Below are 26,398 nucleotides of genomic sequence, written 5' to 3' on the forward strand. Positions count from 1 at the left end.
AGTATGGTGTCACCAGCAAGGGGGAAGGCAAGTACAGCAACATCTGAATTTAATACAGTTCTTGTTCTCCAAACAGTGTTGATGTGAAAGAGTTAGCTGGGGTTAGGACCAGATGGAAGAAGGGCACAAGAGGCTACGACAACTGTAATGGCTAGGAAGTAGAAAACAGCTTTGTCCCCAGTTCTGACAAGTTTGTCAAACAGGAAATGATCTAACCCCTTCTCCTTCTCCCTGAACTCAGAATGGGATTGGGAAGATGAGTGACTCCAGGATAAAACATTTTCCTCTGAAACGTTATAACATTGGGTGACATGAGTGTTTTGGAAGGTGAGGGGATGAAAACCATATACAGATGTCACCCACAAATTGTGGCTGAGTCAATAGGGCTGTTGTTGGGGGTTGTTAATTCATGTCTCCTAGTCACGGCCTTTTATTTAGTGACTGTAAATCTCAGACAGGCAAGAAGTCATCAGATTTTGAAATTGCCTTGTAAATTACTTACTAGTAATGAAACAGTTGTTTAGTTTGTTGAAGGGACTGGATTGTGAGGGATTTCAATGTTGAAATAATTATTGAACATTACTGAACCAAATAATTAAACTTTGCTGTAAAATTGCTCTTGTGGTAATATTCACATCATTTGTTTCCTTCCTTTTTTTAAAATCTAAATTATGATGCTTGTTATTGTTATGTGGAGCTACACATATAATCACCATAGTAAATATTAGACTCATAGTTTTAGTGGGTTCTAGCCCACGAAAGCTTATGCCGAAATAAATGTGTTAGTCTCTAAGGTGCCACAAGGACTCATTTTTTTTTTTTTATAAATGACGTAGTACACCTCTACCCCGATATAATGCGACCCAATATAACACGAATTCGGATATAACGTGGTAAAGCAGTGCTCTGGGGGGGCGGGGATGCACACTCCGGCGGATCAGAGCAAGTTCGATATAACGTGGTTTCACCTATAACGCGGTAAGATTTTTTGGCTCCTGAGGACAGTGTTATATTGGGGTAGAGGTGTATATGATTAGCAGTTCTGGTTACTACAGAGAATTCTATCCCAGGCTTTTGGCTGGTGGGTCTTGCCCATATGTTCAGGGTCTAACTGATGCCATATTTGGGATCCAGAAGGAATTCCTCCCCGGTCAGATTGGGGGATTCCACCTTTCTCTGCAGCACATGGCATAGGTCACTTGCAGGTTTAAACTAGTGTAAATGGTGGATTCTCTGTAACTTGTCAAATCAGTATTTGAGGACTTCAGTTACTCCGCTAGAAGTTAGGGGTTTATTACAGGAATGGTTGGGTAAGGTTCTGTGGCCTCAATGTGCAGGAGGTCAGACTAGATGACATGATGGTCCCTTCTGACCTTAAATCTATGAACAATTTATGTAATCCACCAAACATCTCGCATTTCAGAGTTTTAAAGCTACTTACGTATGCACACACAGGGCACTTTAGAGAACTTAAATATTCATAGATATCAAATTGAACTTTGAATAGATGCAATAATCAAAATTCAAAGATATATCAGATGCTCTATTAGTGCCACCTCATATCAAATTTCAGCCTCTGACTGTTTGTCTTATCAGTGCTGGAAGAGGGAAATGATAAACATACAGCTAATGTGGGAAAGTATTATTCAATGATTCCATTCTCTCACGGTTTTGTGTGTTATTTGCTTACTTATTTGGATTAGATTGAAAGATTTGCTTCACATTGAATATTTTCCCCCCCAAAAATGTGGATTACATTTCTACAGGGAAGTCCTGAATCTGATTTTGCACAAGTGCAAATAAGGAGCACCACCACTGAAATCAACAATATTACCTAGTGTAAAATTGATGTCTGCCTAGGTTCTTATACTGCACTTATCACTGTGTTATCTGAGCACTTTGTCTGTGATCACAATCAAGCCCAGATTTTTTTTTAAATTTATAGCTCTGTTCTGAGAAAACTAAAAATGTTTAAATAACCCTTATATTATCAATATTAAGAAGTTTATTAAATGTTCATGGTGTACTATGTCATGAGTTTTATCAAAGCTCTGAAGAATCTTTCAATAGATTTCAGATCTCTGTAAAGTGAAAAAAGAACATATTACTTACACACACACAAACACAATGTAATATCCTAAATACCACATACATATTTTTTTACTTCTCACCACCAAATGGACGTAAAAAAACCAATCATTGTTTATACAGCCAACCCACTAATGGTCTGATGATTTACTTCTCCTTAATACTAACATTATTTCACTCTCAGCAAAAATAGAGAAAGTCCAGAGATGTTCTAAAGCAGGGGTCAGCAACGTTTGGCACGCGGCTCGCCAGGATAAGCACCCGGGCGGGCCGGGCCAGTTTATTTACCTGCTGACGCGGCAGGTTCGGCCGATCGTGGCCCCCACTGGCCGCGGTTCGCCGTCCCGGGCCAATGGGGGCGGTGGGAAGCCGCGTGCCAAACGTTGCCGACCCCTGTTCTAAAGAGGCATTGTAACAGTGCTGTATGAAGGTGTTTTCTTTTTTTTTTTTTTTGCTTTTCTTTTAAATTTAGTAAGGAGACATATAAGAAAAGACCTGGCAGATGTATATAAAATAACACAGAGACAATCAATTGGGGCTGCTATTTACCCTCTCATAATATAAGACCAAAGGGACACTAACACTGAAAGACAATACATTAAAATTGAATATTGAAAATAGATTTTACACAACACAATTAACCTGTAGAATTCACTGGCAAGATATAATTGAGTCCTTCTGTAACCCATGTGCCTAATGGGGAGATATCTCTTTAAGAGACCCATTGGGTGGAGGTAGGAGTGAACTGTGTCTGGGTCATTGTTTTTTAATAAGAGAGTGGTCCTGTTGGGATCTGGGAAGTGCTAAAGGACCTCCCCCAGCCTAAGGGGAGGATCCACAAGGTCTGGGATCTCAATTAATTACAGGGGACAACTAAAGATATAACAGGGACAGAAGTGAGGTCACAGGGCTAAACGAAGGGAACCTGACAGGGACACCGAGCAGAGAATCCTGGACAGCGCCCACTGCTCCTCGAAGGTGTCAAGGGAGCCAGCGGACGCTGCCCAGAGGAACTCTGCCCAGATGCGTGAGTGGACGGAGGATCAGAAATAGCCCCACAGTCGCAGGAAATCCCATCAGCCAGCCTCCTCGCTCTGGTCTTGTAGATGGCCATTTTTGCCTGTGCTAGGAGGAGGTTGACAAGGAGGTTCCGTGATTTTGTGGGGCCGTGGATAGGGAGTGCATAGATAAGGAGGTGAGGGGAAAAGTGCAGCCAAACTAGGCAGATTAAGCACTCCCCATCAAGAAGCTTCTGGAATTGGGTGTGGTAGTTTTGGGTATGCTCCAATAAGTTCTGGGTTGCTGGAGTCAGACTCCATGAGGATGAGCAGTCAGGGCAACTGCTTTGCAGAAGGCCATGTGCCCTGTGTGAGTTGGGAGAAGCTGAGCCCAGAAGCAGAAAGTAGGCTGTTGTCCCCAACTCTGAAGCATTTTACAGCAGGTTAGTGATATTGTTACCCCTCTAACAGGGAAGCATGGGCAATGCTAATTATAGCAAGGGGAAATTGGGAGAGGAAAAATAACTTATATTTTAATTGTAAGCTTTGAATGTTGTTTTGATTTTAGCCAAACTGTTCTAGTTAAATTGTCTCAACTAGTCTGAGTCACCAACTCTTCTTTAAATGTAGTAATGGGGAAAGAGTCATTTATATTTTGCTATTCTCAGTTTTGTATTTTCTTGTAATAGGGTTTTCTTTAAATCTATACACAAGTGAGTGGTTGGTTAATAAGTTAACTGACTGGCTAGCAGTGATTTCAGCAGAGGAAGAGTCTGCATGGATTCCAACTGAAGATTCCTACAAGCAAGTGGAGGGAAGATGTTGTTTTAGACTCAGCAGACTGTATAGATTTGGTGATCAAAGACTCTAAGACTTTGGTGAGCAAAACCTAAGTTTCTGGGAACTTTCAGTTTCATCTCACTCTATTTCTGTGGGGACTGAAGTGTTCAGATTTTAATTTGTTTTCTTTATTTATGTTTATGGATAACTGTGAAGGTATTGTCTGTGGATTATAAAATAGCCATGTCATGCTATAAAAGTTAGATTATATTTGTTTCTTTATCATAAGATTTTATACAGTTATTTAACTAAATTCATTTCTTCAGTTCCTTTTGGGACTTGAATGTGGGGAGGTTGACCCTGTGAAATCCTTGCTGAAAATACTTAGAGACTGAACTCTGGGTCTCCAGCTACTCTTCTATGGAGTTTTTTTTAGGCACTGGAGAAGGGTAATGAAGTGAACTCTAGCCCACCCAAAGGTTACACTTCAGTTTACCAGGATTCAAAAGTATTAGCCATTTATATGCATAATGAAAACACCCACAGTTATATTAGGTAGTTCTTCAAGGCACCAGCCAACCACTAAGTGATGGGTGTAGGCTGTGAGGGACTAAGGCCACATCTACATGTACAGCGCTGCAGTGGCGCAGCAGGATGGATACAGCTGTACTGCTGCAGGGCATCTGGTGAAGATGCTCTATGCCGATGGGAGAGATCTCTTCTATTGGCATTAAAAAATCCATGTCTGTGAATAGCATAAGCTATGTCAACAGGAGAAGCTCTCACTTATATTGGTGTCACGTATGTTGCTCTGGGGGGTGGAATATTCCCACCTCTGTGTGACATAAGTTTTGCCAACATAGGCTATGTCTACACTACAGCCAAAGACAAAACTTTTCCTATTGACAGGTTATTCCATAGTTGTCCACTATAGAGTTTCTTGCACCCTCTTCTGAAGCATGTGGTACTAGCCACTGTAAGAGAGAGCGGACACTGGATTAAGCTGGCCACTGGTCTGATCCACTATGTTAATTCCTAGCTTGAGAAATTTGAGATAAGGAGGACAAAATAAGGAGATAAGGTTTAGCGACAACACCAACCTCTCAAAGTTCTTAAACCAAAAATAACCCTGCAATAGTTTATGCTCCTCTGTATGGCAGGGGTTGGTAACTGCAGATTCCATTGACTCTGGTAGACTTATTGAAAGGAGATTTGCCAAAGCAGTACTTAGGAGATTCGAAACTAGGGACCATCGACCCTATGAAATGCACTGATGGAAAGCAAAAACAACAAGGAGTCCTTCTGGCACCTTCAGGGCCGGCTCCAGGGTTTTTGCTGCCCCAAGCAGCGAAAAAAAAAAGAAAAAAAGTCGCAATCGCGATTGGCGGCAGCTCCACCGCACCGCTTTCTTCTTCGGCGGCAATTCGGCGGCAGGTCCTTCCCTCCGAGAGGGACAGGGACCCTCTGCCGAATTGCTGCCGAAGAGCCCGACGTGCCGCCTCTTCTCCTTGGCCGCCCCAAGCACCTGCTTGCTCAGCTGGTGTCTGGAGCCGGCCCTGGGCACCTTAGAGACTAACACATTTATTTGGGCATAAGCTTTCGTGGGCTAGAACCTACTTCATCAGATGCATGGAGTGGAAAATACAGGAGCAGGTATAAATACATGAAAAGATGTGAGTTGCCTTACCAAGGTGAGGTTAGTCTAATGAGACAATTCAATTAACAGCAGGATACCAAGGGAGGAAAAATAACTTTTGAAGTGGTAATGAGCGTGGCCGATTTCAGACAGTTGACAAGAAGGTGTGAGTAACAGTGGGGGGAAATTAGTATTGGGGAAATTATGTTTACGTTTTGTAATGACCCAACCCCTCTCAGTCTTTATTCAGGCCTAATCTGATGGTGTCCAGTTTGCAAATTAATTCCAGTTCTGCAGTTTCACATTGGAGTCTGTTTTTGAAGTTTTTTTGTTGAAGAATTGCCACTTTTAGGTCTGTTATTGAGTGACCAGGGAGACTGAAGTGTTCTCCTACTGGTTTTTTAATGTTATTATTCCTGATGTCAGATGTGTGTCCATTTATTCTTTTGCATAGAGACTGTCCAGTTTGGCCAATGTACATGGTAGAGGGGCATAGCTGGCACATGATGGCATATATCACATTGATAGATGTGGAGGTGAACGAGCCCCTGATGGTGTGGCTTATGTGGTTAGGTTCTATGATGGAAAGGGTGCTTGCCTTCTGAATCATAAATTCTATAAGAAAAGTGTACTTGCTCCTGCCTCATTAGAAACACCCACCCATAATTATCTGTCTCATGTCTTTATTCCTTGATTATCTCTCTAATCCCTGCACCACAGCCTGCCCAAGGAGTCATGCTCCCTGCCTACAGCAGAACACTTATTTGAGTAATATTATTGATAGAATTGGTCTATTTGTGTGAGTAAAGAGTCATCACATGGGTAAGGGTTTCTGATATCCATTCTTTAGTTCATATACTGAGAAAATGTACTTTCCTTCCCTTTATTAACAGATTATATTTTCAAAACTATTGTTTTCCCCAATCAAATCATTAGCTTACATTTTCCCTCTAATGTTGAAAGTATACCAATAATATAACTTTTAAAAATAACTGGGAAGGTTTATTATAAAAATTTGCAACGTATGTTATTTCTTATTTGGAACATAAACTAGTTATATTACATATATTCAAATGAGTCAGACCTAGATATTGATTTTACATGTAATGAAAGTGTCAGCAAACTGAGTGATAAAATAAACATTCAAACACTTACTTTAAAAGATCTAAGAAATAGCATGTACAAAAAAAATACCAATAAATTCAGTGTCTTTGATAGTATCTTAGGAATAAAATGATCAAAATCACATACTCTCTTTTTTAAGTAAAGGAAGCCCAGGAGTGAGCAACAAGCTGGCACGAAAGGAATCTAAGTTAAAATAATTTTATTCTAATACTAGTGAAAAATAGCTTTTTTTCTGCACACAAATCCACTTGTTTACTCTAAAGACTTCATCAAAGAGCTATCTTTCCACTTAAAAAGTAACTCCCATCTCTTGAAATCCTTAACAAAATGAATCCCCCTTTGCTAATATTTGAAGACATCTTTTTGAGTACATAATAATTCTCTGGGGAATTCTTGTCATAGAAAAGTAGGAAGAATGTTCCCTCCTCTGTTAGCATGAGATAATATCTGATTTGATGTGTAATAGATTTTTTCATGTTGATAAAGCAGAAGTTAGGGTACAAATCAACACAAACTCTAGATGAAAATTAGCAGGAAAGTTATTTGTGTTCTCTTGCAGCCTTCTGGGCTAGAATTTCACAGTTTTATAGGGAATGACCGATGTAAACAAACATTTCTACTGGTTAGTAGCAAAATGAAGCAAATAAAGTATTGTTCAAAAACCTAATATTAAAAAACACTTGTTCATTTCAAGCCATTTTTCTAGGAATAATTTCATGAAGGTATATGGCTTTTATGATCGTTGTGTGATGATTTTACATCAAAACTACATTAATAAATAAAATGTAGATTCAGAGGGCCTTCCTAAGACAAACTCATTAAAATTAACAGGAGTTTGCTCGAGTAGGGCCCAATCATGGAAACACTTATGCACATGAGTAGCCCTCTTGAAGTCAACAACACTATTCATGTCAGTAAAGTTAAGCCCATGCATAAGTGTTCATAGAATCTGGGCATAAGGACCTACCTCAGAATTTGACCCAAAAACTATTACTTGGCATTACAGACCCTTCCGCTTGGATCCTTTCACTGTTCACATGCATCTCTTCCCCTCCTACCTGCATAATAAAAAAAGAAACTCAAGATGGAGAATCTGAGTTCATTAGAAATATTCAGATGTATACATCTAATAATATAGAAAAGTTTCAGTAATACTTTTCTTCTCTGAATGCACTGTTCTGGATTAATACTCAAAGTCAAGTCCCAATATTGCAGAGCCTCTCTCAAGTGAGCTATCATTCAATAAGACTTTTTAGTTGTGTAAGGATTACTAATGTGAATAATGTTACAGGGGCCTTGCCCTTAATAAATTAGCAGTAATATTGTGAAGTATTTTCATAAAGATAGAGGAAATGGTTACCAGCTTCCCATTGTATTCATACATACAGAGCAGAATTACTGTGTATCTGAACTAATTTGACGAAGCTTATTTTCATTGACTGTAAATCCTCCAGAGTCTGTTCAAATTACATATAATGAATTTAAGTGATCACAGTTATAGAGAGTGCATATTTGTATGAAAATACATGTCTGTCTGTCTCCTGTACAGTAGTTTATCAGATCGATCAAAGTAACTTATCTGAATTGGTCTTCCCTTACGCCAATGTGAAGATAGAAGAACTTGATTTGGTGGCATGTTGTCCTAAAATGAAGATGTATAATGCCAATAAAAAGACATGGAAGAAACTTCAGGATCCCTCATCTTATACATGTCTGCTGTCAAAATACTTTAGCGAGGTGACATACATCACAGAACATCCACCAAGGGATCAGAGGGGTAGAATACATCCTTTATATGGAGAGTTAGGATCAAGTCAAATCCCACTCCAAAACTTTGGAGAAGTTCAGATCTGCATCCACTTCCAAGATGGTCCCTGTCCTTTATAATGAGCTAAAACTAAATCTTCTAGTGACCACCCTGGACTATAGGAAAACTCATATCTGGATCCCATTTCAAACTACATAGCTTAGGCTCATTTGCATTTATATATTGAACTAACTACTTAATTTTATATAATGGAGAACTGTGTTACTAGTAGATCCTCCTTCAGTTTGAGCTGTAAACTTATCAGATAACTCAACTGAAGAGAGATGGAAAAATTACACTTATGAAGAACTTATTTCCTGAAGTTTCTTAAACACTTAACATCTTGGACCACGTTTATGGTCCTTAATAATATAATGGGAAGAACTGTTTTACATATTCTGTTGGTTTTATGCTTAAAGTTAACCTAAAACATTTCATGATCTACAAATGAAAAATCAGAAGTGCTTCATTTCTCTACAAATTATAATGTATCTTTGACAATAACCCAAGTAACTGACCTCCAACACCACAGAACAACTGTCAGGTATGATTTGGCCACTGCTTAGATATATTCGGTTAGACTCCAAACTCTTAACAAAAATCAAATATTTAAAGAGCACTTTGAGACATTAAAGCTTTGACTTAAGTAGAGCATCTCTATTCAATCCGGAAAACACTTACCCATATGTTTAACTTCAAACACATGTTTAAGCCATACTGAAATCATTGGGTCTTCATCCCACAGTTAAAGTTTAAATACATGAGTAAGTGCTTTTCTGAAATGGTACCAAGATCAATCAACTTATTCAAGGCAAATTTGAGGGCCAGTCAGTTTAGCTATATTCCCAATAATGAGAATATTTCAAACCACTGAACTACACATTTTTATTGTACTTGAAGTGCATAGTGTTTGAAACAGGCAAACTCATTTGAAATTGCATGAAATACCATGCCAAAGTGCTGACCACCTTCAGATACATGCAGATTTCATTCTGAGCTGAGGTGAGACATCCTCTCTCAAAACGTGAATTCAAAACCACAAGATGACAAGCCACATAGAAAACTTTTCCTTAGCACATATCACCACAACTTGGCTCTACTCAAAAAGTAATTTTGTAAAACTGGTTTCTTGAGGTTTCATGTTTATTTTTTTCTCCTCAATAATTTCCTTATCAAATGTGTTCTGCCTGCAAGTTAGAAGATGTTCCTTCTAATTGCCAGTCCAAACTCCAACAGAGATTTGAAAGTCAAGCTGAATTTTTTCCTTCTTAAGCAACAAAAGTAATACAGATTCTGAAGGTCAGATTAGGTTCTTGATGACATGCGTGTAACCTCCTTTTCATCACACTGCTCCAAAGGTTCCCAAACTGTGGGTTGCAACCCAAAATGGGGTTACACCATAAGCTAATGAGGTTGTGGGTCCAATGGATCAGATTCAGCCCATGAGGCGATGCCGTCTACCCCTATGTTAGGGCCTGCTCCACAAATGCCTCACTAGGAGGTCACCATTCTGATCTACAAAATGGCAGCCCTCTCATGATGTGACCTCACATATAGGATGTGTGTGAGATCATGTTGTGCAGAGGCCGCCATAGATCAAAATGGCAGCATCCTGGCAGCATGACATGTGAGGTCACGTTGTATGTGTGGCATTTGTGGAGCAGGTCCCACCCCGTTGGCTGTGCAGACACGAATTTGGCCATTTGCTGGGTAAGTATCCAGCTGAGGGACCTCGAATTCATAAGATTTATCTTGGGATAGGAGCCTGTGCTAGCCTTTTCTGAGACAGGAATCTGCAGTGGCTTGTAAGCTCCTTAAGGCAGGGCCCATATTTTCTTTTATGCCACCCTGAGTACCTAATTGGCACTCAAGGATAAAGAACCATTTTAAGTCATTGTATCTGTGCTGCGCTAGTATCACCACACACAGCCTTCCTGAGTCCTAGCCTCATTTGGGACTTAATGGTGAATACATCTTTCTGATTTGTGAAAAGAGGCAAAATGGACTCATTTTTACATAAAGTATCTGCTTCAACCTCCAGCACTGAGTCTAGTCGATTCACTATGTGATTCACAGAGAACAACTGGCATCTATAGCTCTGCAGAACTTCCTAGGTGAAGTCCTGCAACAAGTCTCCTCTACTGTGATCTACATCAGGACTTAGCCACTTCATGTGCATCTGTTTGCAAAACTGTCTGAAGAAATATGGTCTGAACATGATGAGTTGTTCCACCCTGATGCTCGTTGCTCTTGCATGGAAAAATACTGGGATGACTTTTGGAAGCAGTGTCTCTACGAAATGGAGAGCAAAACGAGTGAATTCATTGTTTTTTATGTGACCAAAGGAAGATGTGCCTTTTTGCTTAGGTCACAGACAGATGTGGCAAACGGAATGAATTGAATACAGTTCTGCAAGGAAACACTTTCATTCTTCAGCTGAGGGATCTAATCACAGGATTCAGGAAGAAAATTGTTTTCTGGAAGAATAATCTATTGAAGATGAACTGTGAATCATTCCCACGGCTTTCTAAATTCCTGGCTGACAATGAAATTATTGCCGTCCAAACAGGTGATGGCTGAGCATCTCAACCAGTTGGAGGAACAGTTTGCATCCTTCTTCCCCAACTTCGACATGACGAAGTATGATTGGGTGTGAAACCCCTTTCAATACAAGCCTAATGCCATGGATTTGCCAGTAGCTGAAATCAAACAGCTCATTGAAATATCCTGTGATCAATTTTTGTGAGGAATATATGCCCAACTTTCTCTCCTGGAGTTCTTGTTTACTGTCAAGAATGAATATTCTGCACTCGCAACACCGTGCCTTGAAACCAATTCACATATTTGTATGAAGCTGGACTCGGCACACTTGTGTCTATCAGGTCTCGGTATCGATCTACCATATATGTCACATCAGAGATTAGATGTGTAATTTCTACCATGCGGCCACACTTCAAGAACCTGTGTCAAAACCTGAGAGCCCATGTGTCTCAGAGAGCATTAAATAACATATTTAATGTGTAAAGTCCTTGGATTCCTTGGTCGCTATATTGGTTTGATGCTTTCTGGTGTCATAGGAAACAATAAGTCTCAAAATGGGGTATCGCAGGCAAACAATTTGGGAACCCCTGTACTACACTCAATGAAACCTGTGCAGTCTCATTTCCTTCACTGGGTTTGCATAGGACCAATGGCTGGCAGCTGAAGCCAGACAAATTCAAATTAGAAATAAGACAACTTTTAGCAATGAGGGTGATTAACCATTAGAACACACTAGCAAGGAAAGTGGTGGATTCTCGATGTCTTCAAATCAAGATACATTTCTAGAAGATATCCTTTAGCCAAACAGAAGTGATTGAGCTCAGTACAGAAGTCACTGGGTAAAATTTAATGCCCTGTGATATATAGGCGGTCAGAGAAGATGATCTAATGTTAAACTCTTTGACTCTGAACTTAATAAATAATTGTTTTGATCCTGCACAAGAAGGAATAAAATTCAGCTCATTCACCCAGTGCTACTTTAACTCTGCCCAGCTAATAAAAGTAAAACACTACTTAAAACCAAAATAAGTATTTTTCTTACTGAACAGCAGATACAATTCTGAACACACTTTCCCCAACCAAACACACACCTTCTCCCACCATCACACACAAAAAAACACAAAAAACCAAAATCAAGTTGTGGAATCAAACTATCATTTTTAAATAGTCAATTTTATATCTGCACAAATCAATGTGAGATAAAGCTAGGCCATTACAATATATGTTAACTATGATTTGAGTTTTGTTCCCCCCCCACACACACACACAAATGGATTTCTATTAAAAAAACTTCCTTATTATATTCTCATTGCCACATAACAGTTCATAATGTAAATTCCATCATCTAGTTTATTGACAATCTCTGGCACACAAATGCCATGGTAAGAAGGAGTGGCATAAATGCGTAGACAGATTAGATAGTTCAAAACTCTTTGGGACAGGTATAATGGTCTTCCTATGTGCTTGTCTGGCATCCAGTAAAATGGCACTGTATGCTGATTGGGGCCTCTGCGCTCTATAGTAATAGAAATACTGAATAATGGTGATAATTAATAGCAATTTGTTTCATATTTTACAAGCATAGAAAAGCTATCTGTAATCATCAGAGGTCAGGTAAACAACTGCCCGTTGTTGTTTTTTTTTCCATTTTCCAAGATGCATGTTTTTTCCCAGAGGGCCCTGCCCCGCATTGTAAATGAAGATGCCCTATAGAGCTGCTAAGCTGAATCTGAATTCAGTTCATGTTTGTAGACACAAGAGGACCTTTGCCCTCATGTTAAAGACCTACAGAATTTAGTAAGGATGAAACCAATAGGGTTTTATAGACATTATTTCTGATTGACTTAGACAGATAAAATTAATGTGAAGACCATACTTATTATTATTTGAGTTACCATATTGCCTACAAGTTCCAGTCAAAGACCAAGATACCATCGTGTGGTTGCTGTTCCAACACAGAACAAAAAGATGGTCCCAGCCCCAAGTACTTTACAATCTATCAGCATACAGTAATAATGGCAACAGGCAATCAATAAAACCCCCTCTCCCTTTTTTTTTATCCACAGCTAATATAGACAAAATAAGCATAGTTGTAGCCATGTTGGTCCCAGGATATTAAAGAGACAAGGTGGGTTAGGTAATATCTTTTGTTGGACTAACTTCTGGTGATGAGAAAGACTATTTGTTTCACCTTGTATTTAGCTGTGACACTCAGAATACATTTCCCAGACCTGAAGAAGAACTGTGTGTGACTCAAAAGCTTGCCTCTCACCAAGAGAAGTTCATCCAGCAAAAGATATTATCTCACCCACTTTGTCTCTCTAACAAACAAAAGAATGCAGATGGGAATAAATGGATCCGCTTAGATGGAATCAGTCTTTGGGTTCTAATGTTCTAAATCAAGTGCTTGAGCTCCACTCTCTCTCACTTTTTACTGTAAAGCTGCCTGCAGTGACTTGAGAGCACCTACCTCGGGGCAGACTATGAAGAACCAGGGCACAAATCCCAAATTGGTTGTGAATTCTACACTTAGATTTCACCAACCAATTATAAGTTTAAACTCCTCAGGCACTATAACAACCTAAACATGGAGTCAAAGACTATCCCTTGGGTACTTTGATCTATCTTGGCATCCAAGTGAGCATACCTTCGTGAAAGATGGTCTCTTATACCAAGCATCACAGCAATATTCATGTTACTCCCTGTCCCAAAAGAGAAGTCACTTACCCCAGGTCAATTGCACCTTAGATCTCACAGCAAAGACAATGCTTATAGCCAATCCTATAATAAACTATATAAAGATTTATTACACAGGAAAAGGAAACAAGAGAGTAATTTACAAGGTTAAAGCAAGTAAATATATATGCACAAATGAGTTATAATCTTATGTTTCAAAAAGTAATAGAAGCTTCTATAATAAGCAAGCTCTATGGGACTTTTAAGGCTAACCCCGGCTAAGCCGTGGGACCTCTCGCTTATGTCTAGTAAACATTGTCCCCGAGAGTCCAAGCAGCATAGACAAACAGTTCCTTCTCTCCGGGGTTTTTATCCCCCTTTTGCTCTGAGCTTCAAACTCAGCTGATGGGCGGAATCCACTTGCATGACACATCTGCATGATTGGAAGAGCAGAACAACAAAGTATTTTGTTCTCTTTAATGTGCCACTACAGTCTGACAGATTTTGATAGACTTTTCCTATTGGGCAGGATGTAACATCTTCTATTGGTGATCAGCATGTCACTGCAGTTAATGTCTTTCTTCTGTCTGGTGATTTACACAATCACAGAGTCTTACGATACTCAAATATTACTTTACAATCTGGGATACAGATGTAAGTGAGATTAATGCATCCGACAACTCTCAAGTAATTACAAGACTAAACACATTTTTTATAATTTTAATAACTATTTTAACAATACTAACACACAGGTGAGTCATACAAATTCCAGCTATGTAGCTGTCAGCGTCCAGTTGAGACATAGGGACCTTGGCATGAGTTGGTACCTGGTCTCCCAACATCACATTTACCACTATCAGAAGCACTCATTTGATCTATATACTACTAATCTTTCTATTCCTCATTCATTATCTTATAATTTGTTGAATCTAAGCTTACATGAAAAAGAGGATCATCTGTCAGTGAGAAATACAAACATAGGAAATAGCTATTTGCAAGCTTTCAAGCACTGGCAAGTTATCATAACAATGAAATGATAGGAAATGACAAAATGTGCCAAATAGCCACGTAATTGCTTATGATTTATTAGGTTTTATCAGGAAGTCTGTCATCAAGTGTTATGAATTTATCATCATGAACTACTAATCTGATAAATCAGATGCATTATGCAAAAATAAAAGGGTAGGGGAGAAGCTAATGTATACAGATTGCATAACTCTGTGATCCTTTAGTTTTGAAGTCTACTGCATTACATCACTGGTTTTGGTAGAAGTGATCATAGAATCATAGAATATCAGGGTTGGAAGGGACCTCAGGAGGTCCCTTCCAACCCTGATATTCTATGATGTGTGAAACTGTGAAGCAAAAATATTGGCTTTATTTTATGTAGCTTGCACCAGATAACCATTGATAGGCTGCATGATATCAAAGGAGAATTTCCCCTCAAAGTCCCATAATCACAGGATTTTTAATTGGAATTATGTGTATGCATCAAGATAAAAAGCAGCTTTATTCCTGTTAATGTACAATGCACAGTACAGTATATGTACCAAGTGTGCCACACTGCAATTTAGCTTCTTTACCAAGAGCTTATTAGCATTCATAATTTAGTTGCATAGTGTCAACAAGCAACTGGAACATTGGAAGCCTCCAGTTATGTCAAAATGTTACAGAAGAAACAATATCAGACCAAAAATGTAATTAAGATGTACCCTGAAACATTTGGAAAGAATAAGGTTTTTTTAAAAAAAAACAACAACAACAACAACAACAGGGGAGCGTAGGGGACAAATACTTTAATAAGGAACAAAAAGTTCTCTTTTTTACTTAAATGCAAAAATTGACAATGGCTGGATTTAGCAAAATGTACAGTATCGTACATGCCTACCTGATGATTGTTTACCTATGGTATCTATTCAATTTGTAGGTGGCATTGTTATCAATTGCAAATATCTACCCAACATTGAAAATATTAAGCATTTCTCATTCCCAGGAATAAATCTTGAAAAATTCTCATCTTCTGCAGGGCTTCCTTTTACACTTTGGAAGAAAAACAAAGAACAGAGGGTGATAATACTGATTAAGCCAAGCAACAGGATGAAACAGCTGACTAGCAAATGAGAGCAGTATTCTATCTTGTGATGGTATATGTAAATAATCAAATGTAAGTGTTAAAACTATGTGACAATTGAATCCAGTGTACAAAATAGTGATTTGAATCTTCAAAAGCTTTATAGAGAAGTGGAAGAAAAGTATCTGAATATTTGTATAGCATCAAACAAAACAAAAGCAAACAAAAAACCACCTCTGCCTTTCTCACTATCTGCTTTGGTTTCTATGTACCCACCATCACCCTATTATCTGTGTGCCTCACATATATTAATGGATTCCTTCTCATAATGCCTCCCCTGTGAGGGAGGGGAGTATCACTAAGCCCATCTCACAAATGCAGAAGTGTGGCAAAGAAAACCACACAGTTTTATTTCCCGAGGTGCTGATCATGCACAACTTAATAGCAAATGGGAGATGTGTGCTGAGCACCGCTGAGGATAAAAGAAGAAAGGCCCCAAATCACACAGGAATTCTGTATTATAAGCGGGAATTAATCTCAGACCTTGTGTTCCACTTCAGTGTCTTAACCAAAGGAATCTTGCCAGTCTTTTTCATTTCCCTTTCTTGCCTTATTTTATTAGACTTTTCCCTGTAATAACTGCTTGTACTTAGATAGCAAATCAAACCCCTTAAAGCTTTTGAATTCAAAGAATGTTTATATCTTCAATTCTCTCTTATAATTCTGTGAAGTGCTCTCTGACCAGTACTTAAATAAATGTGCATGCCGCACACCCAGTCCCACGTTTGCCTATATTCTGAATCTCAATATCTCCAATTAGTCTACAATTACTGCTGTTCGCATACAGGTAGGATTTCTGTGTATTTATTTTACAAGTTTCTCTGGAAACACTGTGTGTAAGTGCATATACATATATAGTACCAGTAATAAACATGGTGATTTCTGTTGGTATCAAGTAATGTGCTCTACTGTGTGTGTACAGTTTGTTTATCTTGATGACTCTAAGAGCCTCATTATGCTTTTGGAGACCAGATAAATACCACTATGTTGACTAGGGAAAGCACTAGCAGAGTGAAAAAAACTGATTTATTACTAGTTCGTTTTATACAGCAGCAAATTACCTCAGTACTAAGTAACCTTTACAAATGAGTAAAAGAAACCCCCTAAAACATACTTTTAAAAGAACAGTAGAAAACAAAATTGTTTTAAAACACAATTAAAAACAAATTTGCTTTGTGACAAAAAACAGGTAATTCATTTCACAGACATTAGAAATACAATAGAAGAAATCTCTACCATATTACTATTAATATTTATGTATCTTCATCTAGAGATTGGGACTGGAAGAGGGAAGGAAATAGCAGAAAAGTTACACATGGGACTGTTGCTAAATTCAGAAATCATGAACACATTAAGGGCTTGGTTCCTAAAGTAATTAACATGAGTCTTTAAATTTACAGGCAAATAGGCTAAGGACACTAGATATAAGCACTATGGCAATGCTTCTTTGCAAGACAGAAAACCTTAATAGTTAAATCCTGAATTATCATCTTTATTTCACAGCACCCAAAATTATGCTAGATATCTAACAATCCAGGATAAAAAAAGGTACTATCCTGACTATAAGATTAATATTTATGACTCTGAGCCTGCAAACAGTTCCTCAGGCATAAATTTTAAGTTATCCGTAATTACCTCAGTGGGACTACTCAGGTGTTTATAGGTAAGCATTTGAGTAAGTGTCTGCAGGATTGGGGCATAATTTCAGACATGACAACAAAAACAGTGAACAAAATATGCTGTGGATGGAGAGGAAAGCCAAGCATACTTCAATAAAGATTATATGGTTACCCAGTTACAACATATGTGTAGATTGGTGGAACGGTCTTTATTATTTCATTTTTCCAAATTTTTATTTTATATATATCTATACATCTGTCTGTGTGGCGGGTGCATGCATTAATATTACATACACACAAACACATTAGGAGTGAGTGAACTATAAACTGTTGACTTGCTTCTTCAGTGCCTTAGCTCTTAAGAAGTGGGCTTTAAGGAGAGTGACATGGGCATCCGATGTACAGAATGTAGAGTGGAAAAAGGAACTTGTGACATTGACGGAGAAGTGAAATAAATCTAAAGTTTTTCTTTTTAAAGTGTTTGGTAGCCAACCCAAGACAAGATAAGGAAATCTGATAAACAAAACTCCACCACAATATCCCAAGCAGTGAACCCAGTGAAACATCCAAAAGAACAGAAGAGAAAGATGGACTCTCTTCTGCCAATAATGCATAGGCTGCACCTTTCCACTGAAGTAAAGGAGAAGTCACGAGTCCAATCCTACTTCTAAGTGTAATATTTTATGCTTCTAATGCAATATTTATTTATATTGTAATTAAGAGTATTACTGTTTTCAGGATCTATTAGTCACTCCTGTCATCTTTTTTCAGTATTTACTTTTCTTTGGGAACATATTTAATTTCTAAAACCCAACCAATAGTCCTTTCCCAATATGTACTTTTAAACATCTAACTAGGAATAATAAAACTGTACATGATACAATATTAACAAGTCTTTCTTTTTACTCTTCCCTAAGAATGTGACTCTCCTGACGCTGAGTCTCCTTTTCCATTTCCTATTGCCAAATTTTCTCCATCAAACAGTGTACATAATCAGCAGTCAGTATAAATTTTTAGAGCAATGCCTTTTGCCAGTATTACTTTTCTGTCAAGAGAAATTTGAATTTGGTCCAAGGAAGTGTAGGTACTTGATTTCCGGCAAGCATGGATTAAAACCAAACAGCCAACCAATCCATCCCTACCCCAAAAATATAGCAAATGCTGATGTTCAACAAGGTTACTACTTGTGAATGCCATGATAATCAGCTCCTTTTGCTCAGTAGTTATAATACTTGCATTGATATGGAAGCTAAGATAAGTTTAAATACAATTTGATGCTTAAATTTTATTCAGCATCTAGCTCCTCTGCATTCCATAAAGTTAACTGATATTGTGGAGGGACAAAGACATCAATAGTAAAATGCACTTTGGCATAATCAACAATAACACCACAAAGCACACTGTAATGGAGAGTGTATAAAACTGGAGTAAAAGTTAAATCTAGTTTTATGTTGGGGAATGGTAGCATTAACAAGCTCTAATCCCCCCACATATAACACAGGCAGAGTGCATATTATTTCTTCCAGAAGACAAAAGGATGCCACAAGCCACCATCATATGTAACATTCAAATTACATATGCATAAAAGCAGAGCCTTGTTTGTGCCCTAATCAATATTTTAACATCATGGGAAGGATTCAGAAAGGTATAATAAAAATTCCACCACTTCATACCCGTATGATGCAAGAACTAATGTGATTAATTGTACTGAATGTGTGTGTACACACACATATGTATGTAAATAAATGGTGCAAGTTACTGCCATTGCATGTCTGCTGTCTGTAATGCTTTCTGCACTCACATCAATGATTGTCTTGGACTGCAGTCTTGCTAGGCATTACAAATACCCTTCATGTAACTGGGTGCTGTCTTTCTGTGTGCTAGTCTGAATAGTACAAAGAGGATAATCTGATTTTTAAGGGGAATCAGAAGGTAGGTTTTTAAAAGGTAAATTAAGGCTCCCACAAAACTGCGAATAAATATATATCACATAGAGTATATATTATCACACACAGAGACTGTATACATTTTTGCAAGTTAATATAAAAACAAATATACACATAACTGCCTGCATTATTCATGCACATATATCCTCATCTTCATTGTTACACCACAGTAAGACATTCAAAATACATTATACTTAAGGATATCTGAGGAAAATGATTATTTTTAGTGTTTCTTGCAGAAGAGGATTTTTTTTTCTGATTTTAAGTGTTTATTTTTATATAGATTATAGCTCATTTTAGAAATAAAAAGAATAGTTTTACTTTTGCCTCATATTTTATTACAACTTGTTATTGAACAGTTTTGGGGGGGAAATGTAAAATTTAAGATTTTTTTTAAAAAAAATCTTAGCTAAAAATCTCTCCTCAAAAGGGTTTAATGAGGATTTACTTGTTTAAACCTACACTGAAAACCTTAATTATTTCCCACAATTTAATCATACCACCACATAGACATAGGCAATTACAGTCACAGCTAATCATTTCACAACTTACAAGCAATTAGCTAATAGGAGAACCACAGTTTGGGAGCAGGGACTAATGTAGAAGGGAGGTTAGATTTACAAAATACACTTCTAAAAATCTTTGAGCTTTTAAAATCACATTGATTTGCTAGGAAAAAACACTGATTAAAAACTTAACTTAAAAGGGTCATTTCTGCTATGTTAGCCATCTCATAGGTGTTCCTTAACTTTATTTGACCCAAATGGGGAAAAATAGGATCCTGATGCTTAAAGCAAAATAAGCACATCTAAACACAAAATGTGATAGGCTCATTAGTTCAGTATTTGACAGATTGCTAAATGGTAACTCAGAATGAAGAGCTGAAAATATTCCATAATTAATTACCAAAACATGCACTGCCTGAACTGGAGCCTGGGAAAGAAGTGCTGACAGAACAAAATTCGCATTCCACTGCCTCTCGCGCCTCTCCCAATTTACAGGAGAATAGGAAATCATGAACAATTGATACACTCTGTTAGCTCCTATCACAGAGAGTGAGCTCACATGTAGCCTTAGGGGTATCTCATACAGTTTAACACCGAAAATAAAAGGTAATGTTCTTGGCAAAAAGCTGGGGGGATTAAATTGGGGAGGTTTGAAGCAGCTTTGAATTGTAGTCAATAAAAAAAGAACCAAACAGTAATTTTGTAATTTAACTCTACCAGTTATGCCCAATGAGTCAGACACTTGTGAAATAAACCATGTAAATAGAAAAATGGCTTAACTCGTTCTCTCTGCAGTTTCAGTGTATCCCCCCCCCCCCCCTTTTGTGTTTGGCTTCTTTATTTCAGTAAAATAATGTGGTTACTTTCTCCAGTTAATTCTCCTGAAACAACTCATCAGTAAAGGAGAAAGCTTTCCTTTCTGGGATAGCTCTTTTCTTAATTTGTTCTGTATTGTGGACAAGAATGACAGTACCAGCAAAGCTTGCAATGCTAAATGTTTCAAGACTGTTCCAAGCACATTGAGTTGGTCCCTCAGTCCTGAGTGCAGCCCCTGCTAGAAACCCAGGTTCAAGGAGACTCCCTTTTTCTCTATACACGACTCCCTCTCCTTCTGGCCCAGAGCTCTATTGTGCCAGTAAGGCAAAGCTCCTGAATCAAACGCAATGCCTGATTGAGCTACAAGGTGCACAGGCCAGCTCTGGCAGAGGGTATAGTGTCCACTCTCCTTTGTATCTGGCCAGCTTTGCAAAGGTGAAGTTTTGCCTCCTTGGTGCAACGAGTTCCAGCAGCAGCAGTACAAGAATGGTGATTGTTAATGGCATCCATGCAGGTGCACATGGAGGAGAAATAGCATTTTTCCCTCTCTCACTCCTCTGGGGCAATGCAGAATCTTGCCCAATATCTCCAAATGGAGGGTAAAACCATGACTCTGAGATGCAGAATGTTCCAATGGGCAGTGCTGAGGCAACAAGTCACCTTCTGTTCTGAAATCCAACCAAGTGTCATATATGCAGTTGCTGATGGAAAGGAAGAAAGTGAGGAGGAAATGGCCACAAAACCATCAACTAAAAGTCCAGGCAAAGCAATCCAACTAGGCATGTATTCTAATTTCCTGCCTAAAGAAAATGTGAGCATAGTTACAGGCCATAATCAAGAAGCAAGAGCTGCTACACTCTCTAAGTACCTGAATGAATAATTTGCCAGCCACTATTTAACTAACATTTTTACAATTAAAATGGAAATTGATTCAGTTTCCCATAATGTTATTAAACAGGGTATATATCAACTAAATTCCTTAATTGTAACTGTTTTATGATTTCTTCAATTACTAAACCATGAAATGTATTCCAAGTAATTTTGAATCAGGGAAAAACTAAATTATTTTTTTACAAATGAATCCTTATAATTACTTCACAGCTGTAAATTATTCAGATTATCATTTTACTGATTAAATAAGATTATATCCACATTCAGCCTTATTCTGAAAATTACAGAAATATTTATACTGCAAAAACATATTAATAACCCTTGCTTCATCATTGGTTGGGCTGCAGAATTTGTTCTTATGCACTACATTTTTAGCAGTTCATTGGGAACAGCAACTCCTTTGGTGAACAACAAATTTTGACGTTTTTAAGAAAGAAAAATCCTATTTTAAGAGATACTAAATCTCTACTTTAAATTCAAAATGCATATCAATATTACTTTACAGGGTGAGGGTTTTCAAAATCTCAAGTTTTCTCATATTCCCAAGTTTTATCATTGACTTCATTAGGAGCAGAAGTATGACATCATCAAATGCTTGTGAAAACCCTAACCTAAATGCATTAGGGCTTCTCTATGTGGCAATTTAGAGCAGCAAGCCAGGGTGTAACTCTACAGCACAACAGCCTGCTGGGCACTAAGTCACCATGTGAACCCTGCTACTGCACGCTAAAAGATTCATAGTGCACTTTGACATTGGAAACAGCAGTACATCACAATACAGTTTTGCATCTCACATCGCCTCTAAGTTGTTGAGGGTAAAATTTTCAAAGACAGCTAAGTGATGTAAGAACCTAAGTCCTATTTTCAAAATGACTTAACACTTAGAACTCTAAGTCCTGTTGATTTTCAAGGGGACTTAGGCTCCCAATGCCTAAATTACCTTTCAAAATGGGACTTGGAGTATAATTTTCAAAAGCATCCAAGTGTCCAAGTCATAAAAAACTTGATATTAATACTCAGTTTTGGGGATTTGTTATATTGTTGCCAATCTCAGCAGATAGCCCAGTGATTGAATAGGGATCGAAAATCAACTCCCTTCCTGTATCCGAAGGTAGCCCCATTTAGGTGAGGATTTAATTATCTTGGCATGGCAGTGAGTGAAGACCTTGCACTGAACTTCATGTGCTCTACCTGTTATATGAATTAACAGGGTATTGTAAATTCCTGAGCTGGAAACTTGTCATTTTTCATAAGCACTTAAAAGAAGACCATCAACAAAAATACAAGAGAAATCAGATTTTTTTTTAAAGTGAATAATTAACATTCTGAAGGAAATTGCCCACAGCCTGACATTTTGATGACGTAAAATAGAACTTTATCATGAGACTCATGACAAAACCATGAGAGTTGGCAACACTTAATTATTGCTTTCCTTGTAGCCCCAGCTCCTGGAGTCAAGTGAATATGTCATGATTTCAGCCTTCATTCTTAAAGAAAAAGTAAGTTCTAGCCCTCATGGCTGTGGAGAAAGCTTCAAACTGTGACCCCAGTGCACCCTAAAGGCTCAAAAAGCAGAAGACAAATAGAAATAACACCAAATCTGTTATTTTTACATAATCATGATTTTAAAGCCAGTCCTGTGATTTTTGGTGAGCCTGACTCATGATATTTTTAACATTTGGGGTTGGCAAATACTGCTTTAACGAACATTATTAATTAATAGTGCTACCAGGTCCAGCAAGGATAGTGCATCTGTTTTCAGTATTGTTACTTGAATAACAAACAAATTCTGGCATATAATGCTCTTCACTTTAAGAACAAAAAACAACAGTCAGAACAAACAGTATCACAATTTGGTGTTTAGCCAATGCAGTTTTCTGTACGCTATGTGATTGTGACCATCAATAATTAGCTCCCTTGTCATTAAACTATGAGATAACACAAAACGAGGCCTTCTTTAAAATGAGCATAAGATCCAATAACTGCTCCTCAAGGAGTTGGTGGGTCTGCTGTTCATAGCAGAACACATTTTACTGGAACAAATAAAATTTTAATATCTATATACAGGGGGTCTGTTGTATGAAGTAGAGTGGAGTAATCTAAATGAAACTGTGCAACTGCCTTAGTTTAAAATAAACAAGGATTTTCTACAGAGAGCTCTGAACAGCTGCATGAGATTTTCCCTAAGCCAAAAGGAATATTCATTGCTTTCAAGGAACAACAAATTATGTTTATAGATAGCACTAACATGCTACTCATCTAATACTTGGGTATGTTAACTATTTACAATCCTACTTACTCATAATCATCCTACAACAGAGTGGTGGAAAAGAGTAATACTCCAGATATTTCATTCAGTGGGGTCAATATGAGTACCCTACTTCAGTCCATGATCAAGATATTATCCAAAAGATTCCCTGTTCTCAAAGACAACAGGTTAAACTTCAGAATGAAAAATTATGTGGCTTCACTATGAGCCGCCAGTGGAGATTTAAATAAATACATTCAAACATCAAAATCACAAATCAATTCAGTCAAATAATCTTAATGCCTAAGGCACATGTGGAGTCAGCCTGCATCAAGTTCATAGCTCCATTTCCTCAGACTCCCCCTGCCATATTACTAGGGGCGCACAGCGCATTGAGCAGAGGAACCTGGCTCCACCTCCCTCCCACAGACTCAACCTTAAGGTTTACTCACTATTAAGTTATCATCACCATAAGGATATCACGATTTGGCTTTTGAGTGTTCGACAGAGTCGAGACTGAGGAATGGTGGCGCTGGAAGGCTGACATTGCTACTTATTGGGCTATAACCATCCTGTGGATTGAGAAATTCTGTTTACCATGCACTTCATCCTACTCTTAGTCTCGTTACCAGATGCTTGCTATATTAATGCATGAAATCCACATATCTGTCCACAATGGTTTTCATCTATGTCATTTCAAATTTTATGCCCTCTTCCTCTGTACTGATTAGCCCCTTAGCCCCTTCCAGTTTTGTATCCTCAGCAAATGTCATAACTTTCAGATAAGTCCTTTCTTCTCAAGGTCATTGCTATACAAACTGAACAAAATTTGTCCCTGATACTTGTTCTTGTAGCACCCCACTACTCTCTGATTCAATGATCAAGATATGGAGTGTGGGAAAGAAGAAAGGATATTACACACCACTACGTAGACACATAATTCAGATAAAATAAGGGGGAAAAGGCAATATGAAAGAGAAATGAAGGCTGTAATGCCCGAGTACTATATCATGCAAGGGAAAGGAGTGTGGCATATGTGAGAGAGAAGTAGCACAATATGAGAGGCATCAATATGATGTGGAAATTTTTGAGACCTTTGGTCTTATGAATCATGCATAAAAGAACTAGTTGAGACTCTATGGACTGACAACTACCAAATAACATTTCATGAATGGTAATGTTATCAGAGACCCCAGGAAAGTAAGGTTGACCTCATTATGTAGTTTTCTAACACAATTAGCTTGCTTATTTTTGGAAGAGAGGATTGCCATTTTTTTTCCAGTCAATCATCCTACAGAGCACTTGAAACATACTGACACCAAAGGTTTGTTACCATTTTGACAAAATATTTCCGAGCATCTTTCTGGAGCTTCATCAGATAAAATCTCAAGCAAATATGTTTTGGAGAATAACAAAGCTGTTTACTTTGACAGCTTTAATGACAGTTTTCTTCAGTGCTGTTAACTCTGATAGGACGCATCCTCTCTTCTCACCCACTTCCCTACTCTGGTTTGTTTTGTTTTACCCTGAATAATCATGACCTGTCTTAAATTTAGCTCCAAGCCCGCAATGAGATCTATTCACACAGACGGAGAAGGAGAGTGAGGGCAGCTTCTGCGACTCACCAGCAAGGGGATGGAGGATGGGTGTGAGGCAGCCAGCATCAGGCCAGGAAGAAAGATCCGCAGGGTTCCTGCCTGCTCCCAGGACCATTCCAACCCCTGCTCCTCAGCCAGTTCTCAGGTGCCACCGCAGCTGCTCCAGCCCCTGTGGGTGCCTCTCTCACCTCCACACACTCCAGGCATGTGAGAGTTTATGCAGGGGCACAGCCCCCACAATATTTCCCTTGCAGGGATGCTAGCTCCCCTTGCCCCCACCACCCCTGCATACAGACCAAGGCTTAATACACTAACGCCATAGCAAAGTAACTCAGCCTTTTTGTATTCATTTTCATATCTATAAAATGTCTGTGTCCGGCAAGTTTAATATGAATTGTGATGTTGCACTCTATATGATTTTATAAATATATGCTAATGAATGAATACAATGTAACTGGAATATACTTCATGCAAAAGGGCTCTTGTAAGGTATCATTACAAAGCTTATAATCTACTGAGTGTGGTCATCCTATTTGTATAAATGTATCTCTCTTGTATCTAAAACTAGAACTATGAAATATAACTCTGAAGGCCTATTGTAATTATGCAAAGTGTGGGCCATTAATGGTGGTTTGGAATCTTGATGGCTCCCATCAACCAGGACAATTGACTGTGGATGGCTCTGTTTGCAGGCAAGCCTTCCTGTGAGTCAGGCTGGGAGAAATGAAGGCTTGAAGTCTTACAGTGACATGTGATCATGTCATCTGAACTGGAATCCATCTTTAACCTGGTGTCTTTCCATTGAGAAGGAGGGGGTGGGAACCCAGAGAGGGACAAAGGATTCCCGCCTTATGCAAAAGATATATAAAGGGGTGGAGCAGAACAAAGGGAGGGGAGGAGCCATCATGAAGAATGCCCTAGATACCACCTGAGCTGGTACAAGAGCTGTACCAGGGGAAAGAATTGTGCCCAGAAATGGAAGGTGTCCAGTC

The sequence above is a fragment of the Emys orbicularis genome, chromosome 10 (assembly GCF_028017835.1).
Source record: "Emys orbicularis isolate rEmyOrb1 chromosome 10, rEmyOrb1.hap1, whole genome shotgun sequence".
In the NCBI taxonomy this organism is placed as follows: domain Eukaryota; kingdom Metazoa; phylum Chordata; order Testudines; family Emydidae; genus Emys; species Emys orbicularis.